The following is a 14,884-nucleotide window of genomic DNA, read 5'->3' as shown; positions in this document are numbered from 1 at the left end:
TTGAAAATCAGATTTTTGTATTTTTAACAACATAAAAAAATATCATCAAATATTAATCGAAATGACATAAAAATTACACGAAAAAATTATAAAATGCTGAAACAAATATTTTTGATTTTTTTTTTTGAAATGGGCCGGATCAGGCCCAAATATATGGGCTGGGCCGAACCTGGCCCAAAGAATGGGCTGGTTATTGTGCACATAGTAACCGGGTTACTGTGTGCACAGTAACCAGAGAATTAATCTGTGGGTTACTGTGCACATGCACAGTAACCGTGAATTAATTAGCGAGTTACTGTGCACAGCACAGTAACTCGCTAATTAATCTTCATCTGCTGCAGAACGTAAACGTTCTGCATGCAGATCAAGCTGAACCAAAAAAAAAAACGATGGGAAAGGCTACCTGGAGCAGTGGTGATGTTGGCAGCAACTGATGTGGCAGGGGTGGCGGCGGCGGAACTGGCTGTTCGCGGTGGCCGGCAGTGCTGTTTTCCTCTCTCTCTCTCTCTCCTCTGTTTTACTCTCTTCTCTGCTTCTTCTTCTTCTTCGCTCTCTCTCCCTTCTCTTCTGCTTTCTTCTCTCTGTCTCTCCCTTCTCTTCTCTTCCCCTTTCTTTGCTCTCCCTTCTCTTCTCTTCCCCCCCTCCTCTTTCGGGTCTCCTCTCCTCTATTTATAGAGCCCGTGAGCATTTTTTTCATTGTGGAGCCAAGGAACGGGTCATGCGGCGGCTGGTCGGGCGCGGCTGTCCAGGCGTGCCTACCTCAGTTTCGGCGGTGCGGTAGGTGGTCGACCAATGTCTTCGGTCGGTGGGCTTGAGGGACCGGCGTCATTAAATTTGCATTCTTTTTCCTTCTTTGATGCTGTGTGTTCGGCGGGGAAGAAAGGGGAACAGTGTCGTTCAAAACGGCACTGTTTTGAGCTTTTTTTTTTTTGTATTTATTATTTTTTTATAGGGACCCAAAAATGGGTTACAACAATCCTCAACTGTTTCTCTGCATAGTCTGACCTGTGCATCTTGAGGAATATTTAGACATTCAATGCATGCCTGCAAAAGCAGAAATAGCACGTGTCAGTATTAAAAACTGATCAGATACAAACTCAGTGTTTTGGTAGTGTTGTGAGGTGTGACATTTATCATAAAGAGTTTGGTTAATCAACCTGCATCATAGTTTTGCACGTATCACACTGAAAACTCTCTTTTGAAACCTTGGTTACAAAGAAAAGCTATAATTTATAACCTTTTTAAAACCATAACTACAAAAGCTACCATAATGCCAAACACGTCACTGTCACAAAGATTTACTCAGAACATAACAGTTCCCTAAAATTCATGTTATGCTCCTCAAGTACATTCCATGAAAGTTTACTTGTTTGAGAAAGTGAAAATTCCCATTATTTTGGTCCTTATTATTTTTCATTCAATTCAAACATTAAACAAAAACAAGTGACTTTTACAAAATCATGAAATTAACTACAACCTTACATGCGTGTGTAGATAAGCCAGAATTACATAACATGCTTAAAAAATTTAAGATTAAACTGACCTCACAGCTCCACAGTGCCTCCAGCATTAGTGTGTTTCAGAGCCTCACTGTAATCCTCCCCGTGCAGTAACATGATTCCAGCAATCAACCTCAAGATAGAATTATTTGCAATAGCTGAATCAGCCAACCACTCTTTTAAGCTTGAAATTGTGGATTCCTGTCTAATTTACAAGCAATCACTTGGTGAGACTTTATATATTCAGAGCTTTATTTCTTTTAATTTAGGTTACATGCAATCAAAACACCAAGTCATTAAAATGCAGCTTCTTTTTTCTAATTTGTAGACATGCAAACAAGCACACAAAAATCAACATATAAGAATATACATTGTACTAACATGAGTGTAAGATCCAGTCTGCAATTGGCATGGCAAATTTTGATTTACCAAGAATACACACACCATTAAAAAACATAGTCCCCCCCTCTAATTTCTACATGTGCAATCAAAGTAAGCATACACAAACACACTAATACACAAGAATCAACATATAAGAACAAACATTGTAATAACACGAGTGTGAGAATCACGCTGCTTGTGGCAGGGAAATTTTATTTGTTTCTTCCATTCTTTCAAACGTGCAGGTCTAAGGACTTGAAGAGTATTAACTCTTGAATTACTAGCACGTATTCAGATTCTTATCGAATCTCTCGAAACTCAACCTGGATCCCATTTTGCATACACTAATTAGCATATAAAACCCGATTAACAACTGGAACCAAACTAAGAAAAAAAAATAAAACCATGTTCGTTTGATCCAAACCCGATTCGCTAGAACTCAAAAAACACATCAAACTCTTACTCAAACCCAATTCCCATCTAAACCACTCACAATTTCCTAAAAACAAGAACCAAGAACAGAATCTTTTCCTTAACCAAAATCCAACAAATCAAAAGAGATCTCATTCCCCAGTAAACAAAAAAATAAATCAATAATGCAAGAAGCAATTTGACAGCTTGAAGTGGAGTAGCAGCGGAATCATCAATCTCATTAATCACAAGCTGCCAAACACAAAAAAGTTCTTAACTTTCCTCAACAAAATAAAAAAACCAGATCGAAAAACAAAAAACAAAAACCAAAAAGATAACATAATTTCCAACCTGGTAGCTGCCAAGGGCAATGTAAGAACGATAAACAAGGCAGTCGCTCCTTAGAGTCATCTTGGGAGAGATTGGGAAGGTCGCTGGTGTTGATGGCAGCTTGATTGGCTCCTAAGTAGAAGTTGTTACGCAATCTGAACAGATGATCTGGTGTTGCTGCCATTTCTTCTTCCATCTTTCGATTTCTAGCAGTAACTGATTTGTGATTTCTGTTATATAAGTTGGGGTGGTTGGGAGGGCGGATATGATTGTTTTTAAGTATTTATTATTTAAAAATATATTAAAATAATTTATTTTTATTTTTTTAAAAATATTAATTTAAATAAAAAAATAATTTTTTTTATTTTTTAAAAAATAGTTTTAAAATATAAAAACAAACATAATCTAAAAAAATATAAACCAATTATATTTGTTTTTAATATTTATTTTGTGGACTTGGGTTGATAAAATTGTAATGAGCCAATGGAAGCCTATTTGGGTAATAACAATGGTTGTTGCATTAAGACATTTGGAATTGGCCATATTTTTTGAGAATTTTAAGATGGATTTTTAGTGGTAAAGTGCATATTAGAGAATGAATTGATTTGACCTAATACGGGTTCATTGATGTCAAACTTTGATAACCAGTCAAGTTAACTAAAACTCTAGCGAGTCAGCATAACTTGGGTGAAATTTAAGGGTATTTTTATACTTTTTTAATAAACATAAAAAAACATATAATGAATTGAATACTTAGGCTTACATATTTTTTTTTATAGCAATCTTATGGAGTGATTCTTATTTTTTAAATGTTGAATAGTTATACTATACAACTTTAATTTTTTTTACACCCTACATTCACATTATTTCTTAACTTTTTGATGTAAGATAATTATATTACACTTTATGCCTTATATTTTTTTTTATAGTCTACATTCATATATATTGATTCAAAACTTCTTCACATAAGTTATTAAAACCTCAAACATATATTTTTTAAAATTTATCTAAGTTGATTCGAATAAACTTGTGTAATCCATGATCAACCCTTGGCCTAGTCAATCCCAGGCCAAGTTTTATAACTATGGATTCTTATTCATTTTATATTTTCTATATTAACTTTTTATATTTTTCAATTAAATTTTTTTTTATCTAATTTCAGGAAGCTTTTCTAGTTTTCCTATTTAAAAGGGAATAGTCTTTCCATTTTACTTTTCTATTCAATATTATTAGAGTTTTTATTACACATTTTGGAGCCCCCACATAAACACATAAAATTAGATAGCATATTTTCAACTATTAAAGGCTTTATTGGCAAGGAAAAATAAATTTAAAGAGGAAAATTAAAAATTGAATGTTTAAGAACTTAATTTGATTTTTTCAAGGTTTAATTGAATTTAGTAAGGGTTTAATTGCAAGAAAAATTGATTTTTGAAGTCAATTTAGTTTTTAATTGAAAGAAATTAAAGTCTAAGGATTTAATTTCAATTTTAAGAGTTAATTCGGTCAAGTCAGGAGCTTAAATAAATTATCGGTACTCAACTGATTAGCTATTATTGGTTTAACTAAAACTTATTTAATATATTTTAATAGTTCACATTATAAAACTTAAATCATTATAAATTTTATATAAAAATTCAAATTCCTTCATATCTACTAAAACTTTTGGTTTAACAATAAAATTGACAAAATATGAGATGTACCCATTAAATAAGTCACAATTTATTCCATTACAAAACACCTAAGTTACAAAATTGAACTCAATTTCATAAAATGACAAAAAAATAAATTCAAAATCTCAAACAATTCCTAACATATACAAATTATATATTTATACAAAATAATTCTACGAAAAAAAAAACTATAAACAAGTAAACACAAAAAAAAAAAGGCATAAACTATATAAAATGCTAAAAAAATTAATATTTTAAAAATAATTTTACAACAAAAAATAAGTAGTATTGCTTACTTCACGTGGGGAATCTATAAGAAATTTTGATCTAGTACAAAGATGTTTGACAGAATGAGTGTTGGAGTTTGCAAATTTATGATGATGAGAGCTTGAATTGTGATCAAATGGGGGAGGGGTTGCTTCTTTTTTTTTTTTTTGTTCTTTTTTGCAGAAAAAAATGAAAAAAAAAAATTAGGGAGTTGAGAGAAGGGGAGTCAATTGGTAGGTTATAATTTAAAAACTTCTAATGGATTTACTGATGGATATTAGCGACAAGTTCAATTTGTCTGTAATATCATCTATAATAATGACATATCTTATTTCTCTCTGTTTTTTGTTTTTTTCCATTCCATCAATTCAAATTGTAATTCTCAGTTTACACCGATAAATAAATTCTATCAGCACATACCGAGGAAATATTCTTTTAGTAAATGTCATTGTAATTTATGAATGATAAAAATTATATCGGTATTTTCATTTGTAATTATTAATTTTCTAGTATGTGACACCACCATATTCACAAAAAAGAAAAGGAAAAGATATATTCATTGCACATATTTATGTTAATGACATAATATTTGGGGTCACTAATGAGAAAGGATTTGGCAAAATGTATGCAAGAAGAATTTAAAATGAGTATGATGAGAGAATTTAATTTCTTTCATGGACTGCAAATCAAATGAATAAGGGATGACATCTTCATCAACCAAAAGCAAATGCATCAAAGATTTTTTAAAGAGTTTGCAATGGATCATGTCAAGGAAGTCGACACACCCATTGACACATCTATAAAGCTTGATATGGATGAAAATGATAAGAGCATAAACATCACCAAATATCAAGGTACGATTGGCTCACTCTTGTACTTAATTGCAAGTAGACCAGATAACATGTTTTGTGTTTCTTTATGTGCACGTCTTCAAGCATTTCCTAAAGAATCACATGTTAGTGTTGTTAAATGCAGATTTTGTTACATGTATGGTGTAATTGATTTAAGGTTGTGGTATAAAAAAAAAGCGAGTTGAGTTTAATTAGCTCTTCGGATGCTGATTTTGCCAAGTGTTAAGTTGATAGAAAAAATACTAGTAGAACATGTTATTTTTTTAGGATCATCACTAGTATCTTGGGATAGTAAGAAACAAAATCAATAACTCTATCAACAACTGAAGCATAATAAGAAGGAATTTAGGTTTCATTCATGCTAAAGATAATTGAGGTCTTGTTTTTGTGTGTATACATTATTGAAAATAAGTTGGAAATATTTAAGCGATGAGTTGTGTACCCTTGTGCCATGAAACATCTACTCTGATGCAAAATTTATTGTCTAGCCAATTTTAAGACAAACCAATCACTGATTTGTTAGTGCTAGTTAAACTGACCAACCAATTAAGCATAAAAAACAAAGGATGGATACTAGATGAATAATGAAATTTTGAGTTTTGATTTTAAGTCAGTTTTTCAGACTACAAGTTGGAAAAATAAATATATTTTGACTCATAAAACACCTATGAAAGATAAAATTAAAAAATTTATTATTTTTATATGAATCGATCAACCAGTTCATATAAATAGTTCAATCGGTGATCGGTTGGGCCAAGAGATTGGCAATGAGACTAGTGCCAATTTTTTTTATAAATTTAACCCCTCGATTTCCTTGAGTTTTGGACAAACATTTTGCAAGAAAAGGCTTCATTTTTTATGCATAAAAAGGATTAAAAGATCATTTTAGAAAATTCTTATTTTGGGTTTCAACCGTTCTACTAATTGAACTTAACCCAAAGCAACTAGTCAACTGGTTGTTTGGTAGCAAAAATATAATTTTCAGTTTTTCAATAGAACAACAAAATTCCAAATCAAAACCCTAAATCTTAACCTAACTTTCCTTTTGAAATCCACCAAATTTCACCAAATCAAAAACCCTTTTAGTTTATTTATTAAATTCTAAAGAGTGATTTCACCAAATAAATGTCAAAAGGAAGTCGAATAAAGGAGCAAAAGAGCCAATGATCCAACCTCATGTAAAGGTGATGATATTCAAAGATTTCTAAGTTCTTTTGCAAACAGGTCTATTGCTACTGAAAAAGGATTAGAAAATGATCTATGTCCTTTTTAGGTTATTTCTAAGTTGAAGTATATTATTCTATATGAAGAAACCATATATCCAAAATTGATTAAAATATTTTTTTGCAAAACATGAGGATTATTCTATATTATTCTATATGGAACCTACTATATTTAGTAGTTTTCAAAACAAGCCAATTATATTTGATTATGATACTCTAGGTGATATATTAGGTATAAGTAAGGGAGGTCATAGAGTATTTGAAGTTAAAATAATACTTATAATTGATAAGATGATGTTGTTGTATTACATACGGGAAGATAATAGTTAATTGTGATAACAAAATCACTTTTATAAATCTTTAAGTGTTAGGTAAAAACTCTTGAAATTGGTGAGATCTTTTCACCAAGAGAAAATCTTGAAGAGAGTATATCTTCAAGATAGAGAAAAATCTTTAGGAGTAAATATCTTTAAATGATGTAAAACGCTAGTTGTAAATTCATCAAGTAGCTATTATACTTTTGAACTTTGACGGATGAAGAATTATAATATTTCTCAAGAATAGTTTGGTACTTAAAGTATGGATATAGACTTGTCGAACCATATAAAAAATCAAGCTTGTAAATTCTCTTACTTACTTATTTATTTGATGTACTTTAATTATATAGTTAGTTATTGTGTTTATTGTTTTTAATTGAATTGAATTTTTTATATTTGTTAGTATTAGTAGAACATGAAATTCACCCCTCTTAATATTATAGTTACCGTAATCGCATAACAAGAAAGAAATTTTATTAATCGAAATTACATAGTTTGAAGTTGAAAATTGTAGTTTGGATAATTCATAGTGCCTATTATAGAATATGATTCTAATATAGGATGTTGTAATCATTACAGTTACTCATGTATCTATCAGAATAGGATTCTAATATAGGATGTTGTAATCATTACAGTTACTGCAGTGTTCTGCTGCCTCTATATAAATAGGAAGGTTGGCTAAGGCACAACCCAACACATTCCATTATTCTCAACTTGGTATCAGAGCCACAAAACCCTAAAATAAATTAAACCTACTTTTCTTACAGCCTCTCAGCCCCCCTTCTTTAATGGAACAGTCGCCATATACATTTTCAAATTCTGCAGCACCAGCAGTCCAGCTTTCTTCTTCTCCGACAGTGCAGCCCTCTTCTCTTGCAACGCCTCCTCTGCTTTCCTCTACCACGTCACCACCTAGATTCTCCTCTGCCATGGCTGGTGAACGCCTCCTCTTGTAGCCCACGTCTGCTACCTCTGCTGCCTCTACTGCCGCAAGCATCATCTCCCTTTCTCACACTCATCAAGTCACCTCCCTACCATTTGGTGTGATAATCTTGGTGCTACCTATCTCTCAGCAAATCCTATCTTCCATGCTCGTACTAAGTATGTTGAAGTGGATTATCACTTTGTCCGTGACCATGTTGCCAAGAAAAAAATTCAGATTCATTTTGTTCCCTCTCGGGATCAACTTGCCGATGTCTTCACTAAACCGCTTCCTGTTGCATCCTTTACTGCTTCTCGATTCAAACTTCGGGTTGATCCCCCACCCTCAGCTTGAGGGGGCATATTATAGAATAGGATTCTGATATAGGATGTTGTAATCATTACAGTTACTGCAGTGTTCTGCTGCCTCTATATAAATAGGAAGGTTGGCTAAGGCACAACCCAACACATTCCATTATTCTCAATTGTGCCTAAGGATATAGTCCTTTTTTTTAGTAGGCACTGTACATTTCTTGGATTGCCATTACTATGAAAACTTTACCAGAAAAAAAGTTGAAGGGGCAGGGAACTTTTAACGAATCACTATGTTTTCAGTAATAAATCAAGATTTCAGGGATAGATGCATAAGGAAATTCAAATGGAAAAAGATAATAAAAGAGATGATTAGTAATGGATCAAGTACTACCATCGTCTTCCATGCTGCAAGCTAGCTGCAAAGGCAGGCCAATCAAGATTAAAATGATTGTGTATTGTATTTGTCGTGCTGAAATTTCATCCATTGATGAACTGAGATGGGCTAATGGCTGCCAAAAAAGAGAATAAGTGTAGAGGCGAGGTTCACCGTACGAGATAGTCGAAACAACATCAGCCAGCAAACTTTACCTTTTCTTTTTCCGTCTGATTGCTCTAATTATAAGTCGAAACAACATCAGACAACAAGGTCGTTTCCGAGATATTATGTTTGTTAATTACAATCTGCAACTAGGAGAAGCCAGCAAAAAGAAACCAAAGGCTGGGGGCGAGATTGACAGCGGAGGCCTCGATCAAATAAAATGCATAGATATTTAAGGTAAAGATGAAGAGTATGTCGCTGTATGATATGGTTGATGCATGTCATTTCATGTCAAGATATCCTCCTCTTGGATCTTTGAAATAATTTGATTGTCCAGTAGATCGAGCACATAGAATTGGATCGACTCGTCCACTTATGAATAAATTGATTTTTCTTTGCCAAGAAAAAAACAGAAAAAGACGAGAGGAATAGACGAGAGAGTTTGGAGAAGAGAAAAAGAATTTTTTTTTTTTTTTTTAAAAAAGAGAACGAAGCAGAGACCAAAGAGGGGACGGAGGACCGTTCCTCGCCGCGAATCATTGTTTGCCACCGCGAATCCACCACTGTGAACCACCGAGAACAACAACACTGCCACAAAGCCATTGTAGAGAGGAAAGAACAGAAAAAAGAACAGAAACAAGAGAAGAGAAAGAAAACAGAACAGAAGGAAAAAACACACAGAAGAAGAAGAAGAATCGTCGACTGGCGCAACAGCTCCCCATTGTACAACCACCTTATTTGGAAGAAGAAACACTAGCAGCACTGCCATTGATAGTAGCTCCACCATCGGTAGAGACAAAAGAAGCAAAAACATAGACAGAAAGAGGAAGCCACGCGGAAACAAAGAAAAAAGGAGAACCACCATCTGGAACCATCGGCAGCTGCGACAACGATGCCACCGCGAGACACCAGCACCGCCACCGTTGCAAGGTCATCTTCTTCTCCTTCGTCTTCCCTGGCTCATCCACTGTTTTGCATGAATAGTGAAGAGCTGCTGTACTATTCATTGTCTGGCCTAGGCAAAAAAATTCAAAAAATATTTTCAAAAAAATTAGTGATTTTCTTGCGTATTTTTCTATCCATTTTGATTAATATCGATTTGTATTTTTACACCATAAAAATATGAATCTGGTATTAAAACACCTAGTTTTCATCAAAACATTGCAAAACATTATAAAAAACAAAATCTTGTTTTTATGCATGCGGCCAAGTCTCTAAAAGAAAAATCATATTGTATTTTTATACAAAGAAATTTTTTAAAAAATATATGTTTTAGCATGCATTTTAGCTTTAATTAATAACAAGCTTATTAAAGTCATGAGAACTAAGCTAATATTTCAAAAATTCTAAAAAAATCATTTTGTTATCTTTTAATATTAAGGATTATTCGCTTATACGATACGATTGTTAAATTAATAAGTTCATTTCTAGTGTTTTATTTTTCTTTTATTATGTCCATCTTGAGAGCCTTTTCCCTTGGAAATAAATCAATTACATATATAGTAAGAATGGTTGTTAAATTGGAAATAAACCCATGCAATTGTGGTTTGAGTCTCGGATCCTAAGTCTTTAAATAGCATTTGTTGTAGTGTTTAATGTTAATAAGTTCATTATTAATGAGATATGATGTAACGTAAACACAAGATAACATACCTAATTAAAAATAATTAGTTTGGAAATAAATCCATGATAAAGATAACCTAATTATTTGTGTCTATATAAACATCATTCATAGAAACTCAAGTCATTACACAACAAGCAAAGTACTCAAAATCTCGGAAAAACTCAAATTAAGAATTAAGATATGGAGAAGGTTTCGTTTTCAATGACATTCTTGTTCGTTTTGTTTGTCATCACAACTTGTAAGAATTTTTTTTTTTCCTTTCTCTTATTCTATGTATAAATCCCACAATTTATTACATTAAAAAGACTAATAAAATAATTCTCACAGGTGTTTCAATGTCGAACATAACAGTCGTCGAGGGAGGAGAAATTAAGCTAAATTTACCATGCAACACAACCGCAACTTGTCACCAAAAAACTTCTTGTCCAGGAGAGAGGATGGTTCTACGTTGTGTTCATAATTTTTGTCAATGTAATTGGTGATCATTTCATACTTTCTCATCTATTTGCTTCTAGCAACAATAAAGACCTCAAGTCTTCCAGAACCAGGAATGCTTAAACAAATGTTCATTTATTTTACAATAATAAATGTAGTGGTTTATCCGTTGTTTTAACTTTCATTAAACATAATAAAACTGCCCGAATTACACCACTTTTATATATACGAGATGGCATGCCCATGTGCTGTTGTGGGCTTATAAAACAAATGTATTTAATAATGTTATAATTGTGAACTAGTGCTAGATAAGTAATATATAAAAACTAAAAGTATGATGGAGTCAATATTTCATGATGGAAAACAAAGTTGTGTTAGTGATAAAAAACTTAGAGACTGAACAAAATAATTTGTAGTAATCCACAATGTTTTGTGAGTAAAGATACAGCGCTTTCGTCACATAATTTAACTTTTTTGTTACTAAAAAGCAAAAACAAATACAAAGCTAAATTCTCTACCAACTTAATATTAAAAAAATCAACAAAGATAATTTTGAGAAGAAAAAAACCTATGAGGAAAAACGTTGTAGCAATTGACAATGTTTTGTGAGGAAAAATATAGTCTTTTCCCCAATACAATCAACAAAGATAATTTTAGAAAGAATCATAAAAAAAAAAACTATTTACAGAAACATTGTATCAATCTACAGTGTTTTGTGAGGAAAACAATAACGCTTTTCCCATATGATTTAGTTTTATTGTAATTATAATTTTTAATCAACTCAATATTAAAAAAAACAATCGATAAAGATAATTTTGGAAAAAATCATAAAAACATAATGTGGGAAAACATTACAGCAATTCATAGTGTTTTAAAGAAAAAAATTTACAATGCTAAATTTTCAATAAGCTTAATATTAAAAAAAATAAAATCGATAGAGACAATTTCTTAGAAAAAAAAAAGAATTTTATTTTGTTTGTCTCTTATCAGTGGAAAATTTGAATGGGAGTCGCCACCTAGTATTTTGGTTACTAGGAAACCTAACTGGTCTTTAGAGATCGGGTACGGAGACTGGTTGCGTAAAGGGAAGGTATTAGCACCCCAACTACGCCCTACCTAAGGTAGGCTGTATTGTTTTAATGTCTGATAAAATCTAAGGTCGTGTTGTGGTTTCTTATTGTTCAGAATATGCATTACATGTACTGTCATACTCTAGGTTCTATTGTCCGAAAAAAAAGAATTACATATCTGGAATATGCATTACGTGTAATGTCATACCCCAGATACTAAGATACAAACAAAATAAAATTTTTGTTGTTTTTGAAATTTTGGCCAATATTCTCTTGACTTTAATAAACTGGTTATTAAAGCCAAAATGCATGCTAAAACATTGTTTTTTTTTTTTTTTTTTTTTTTCTGTGTATGAAAAATACAATATGATTTTTTAGCTTTAAGACACTTGGCTGTATGCACAAAAACACTTAAAGCCTATGAACATATTATCCTTTTGAGTGCGCCTTTGAGCTCTCACCTCTTTTTGAGTGCGCCTTTGAGCCCTCAACTTTTTTTGGTAGTTCGTTTTCCAACCCTACCTTCTTTTGGGTGCGTTTTATAACCTCACCTCCATTTTAAGTGCGCCTTGGAGCCCTCATCCCTTGGGTAGTGCGTTTTCTAACCCTACCTCATTTTGAGTGCACTTTTAAGCCCTTGCCTCCATTTTGAGAGCACCTTTGAGCCCTCATCCCTTGGGTAGTGCGTTTTCTAACCCTACCTCATTTTGAGTGCACTTTTGAGCCCTCGCCTCCATTTTAAGCCCGCCTTTGAGCCCTCATCCCTTGGGTAGTGGGTTTTCTAACCCTACCTCATTTTGAGTGCATTTTTGAGCCCTCACCTCCATTTTGAGCGCGTCTTTGAGCCCTCATCCTTTTGGTAGTGTGTTTTCTAAACCTACCTCCTTTTGAGTGCGCCTTTGAGCCCTCACCTCCTTTTGAGCGCGCCTTTGAGCCCTCACCCCTTCGGTATTGCGTTTTTCTAACCTTACCTCATTTTGAGTGCGCCTTTGAGCCATCATCCTTTTGGTAGTGCGTTTTCTAACCCTACCTCATTTTGAATGCACCTTTGAGCCTTCACCTCCATTTTGAGTGCGCCTTTGAGCCCTCATCCCTTCGGTAGTGTGTTTTCTAACCCTACCTCCTTTTGAGTGTGCTTTTGCGCTCTCACCTCCATTTTGAGTGCTCCTTTGAGCCCTCATCATTTTGGTAGTGCGTTTTCTAACCTTATCTCATTGTGCACACAGTAGCTAGCTAATTAATCTTCATGTGCACAGTATAATCTTCATTTGCTGCAGAACGTAAACGTTCTGCATGCAAATGAAGTTGAAGTAAAAAACGATAGGGAAAGGGAGAAAGTTACCTGGATTGGTGGTGATGCTGGTAGCAATTGATGCGGTAGGGGTGGTGGCGATGGCGCTGGCGGTTCGCGGTGTCCGACGGTGCTGTTTTCCTCTCTCTCTCTCCTTTGTTTTACTCTCTTGTCTACTTCTTCTTCTTCTTCTTCTTTTATTTTGCTCGCTCTCTTCTCTTCTCTTCCCTCTCTCTTCTTCTTTCCTCTCTTTGTCTCTCTCTTCTCTTCTCTTCCCTCTCTCTCGGTCTTTTTTTTTTTTTTGTGCTCTCCCCCTTTGTATTTATAGGCAAAACAGAGGGGAGAGAGGTAGGGGCAGCCACTGTGCAGCCGCCCCAAAACAAATGACATAGGGGCACGTCCCCTCTATTTTCTTCTTCGCTGCCCCATGGTAGGCCACGGGTTAGAGTTTATACAAGAGGCTGCAGAGGTAGGCGTCTTTTTGAGCAAAAGCAAGAAGGGAGGTTGGCAAAAAGTGGGGAAGAAAATTTTTTTTTTTTTTTGTATTTATTATTTTTTGTGTGGGGACCCAAAAATGGATTACAACAGTTGCCCCCCTCTTTACAATGCTTACGGAGCAAAGATTTTGTGTAGTAAGTGTTGTAAAGATAAACAAAATTGGTTGTCCAAAATTAGTCTTCTCAAAATTTGGTTGACCTAAAACTTCAACTGGACCCAAAGTTCTGTGTGTGGTTGGGCTAAACTGAGATTCCTTTCGCTAATCCCCTCTAACGAGAACCTAAAATATTATGTGTGTGTGGTTAGGATAGACTGAGATTGCTGTTGCCAATCCCCTCTAACCAGAACCAAAATCCTATGTGTGGTTAGGATAGACTGAGATTCCTTTCGCCAATCCCCTCTAACCAGAACCAAAATCCTATGTGTGGTTAGGATAGACTGAGATTCCTTTCACCAATCCCCTCTAACCAGAACCAAAATCCTATGTGGTTAGGATAGACTGAGATTCCTTTCACCAATCCCCTCTAACCAGAACCAAAATCCTATGTGTGGTTAAGATAGACTGAGATTTCTTCTGCCAATCCCCTCTAACCAGAACTAAAATCCTGTGTGTGGTTAGGATAGACTGAGATTCCTTCCGCCAATCCCCTCTAACCAGAACCAAAACTCAGCGTGGTTAGGATAGACTGAGATTCCTGTCACCAATCCCCTCTAACCAGAACCAAAATCCTATGTGTTCAAACCCTTTGTTTTTTTTTTAGGAAAGATGGTTTATTTTCACGGGCGACCTGCCCACGCACTTACACTTACCTTGGTCTATTTTCGTGAGCGACCTGCCCACACATACTTAAAATGGCCTATTTTCAGGAGCGACCAGCCCACACGCACGCTGACACTAGTCTATTTTAATGGGCGACCTGCCCAAACATAAAAGTAAAGAGTGGTCTCATTGTAAAAGGTGACCTACCCAGGTGGAGGAATGGTCTCATTGTAATGGGTGACCTACCAAAATAAAAACATGGAGAATTGGATGGCGAGGGCTTAAAGGAAAACTCGAAAAGAGGTAAGGTTAGAAAAATGCACTACCCAAGAGGTGAGGGCTCAAATGCGCACTCAAAAAGAGGTAGGGTTAGAAAACGCACTACCAAAGGAGTGGAGGGCTCAAAGGCGCACAGTATAATTAATCTTCATGTGCACAGTATAATTAATTAATCTTCATTTTGGTTATGGTTAAAAGGGA

The 14,884-nt window shown here is 34.3% G+C and overlaps 1 long non-coding RNA gene across 1 annotated transcript; it reads right to left on the bottom strand.

The window, feature by feature from the left end:
• Positions 1-975: 975 nt before the first annotated feature.
• On the bottom strand, positions 976-2,863 carry LOC118061922 (uncharacterized). The gene is made up of 3 exons (XR_012169565.1): positions 2,643-2,863; positions 1,544-1,704; positions 976-1,044 (listed from the first exon to the last, which is right to left on the bottom strand). It is a non-coding gene; the product is annotated as an uncharacterized lncRNA (long non-coding RNA).
• Between the last annotated feature and the right edge of the window lie 12,021 nt (positions 2,864-14,884).

The sequence above is a fragment of the Populus alba genome, chromosome 1 (assembly GCF_005239225.2).
Source record: "Populus alba chromosome 1, ASM523922v2, whole genome shotgun sequence".
Lineage (NCBI taxonomy): Eukaryota > Viridiplantae > Streptophyta > Magnoliopsida > Malpighiales > Salicaceae > Populus > Populus alba.
This window is presented reverse-complemented; position numbering and strand designations above follow the sequence as displayed.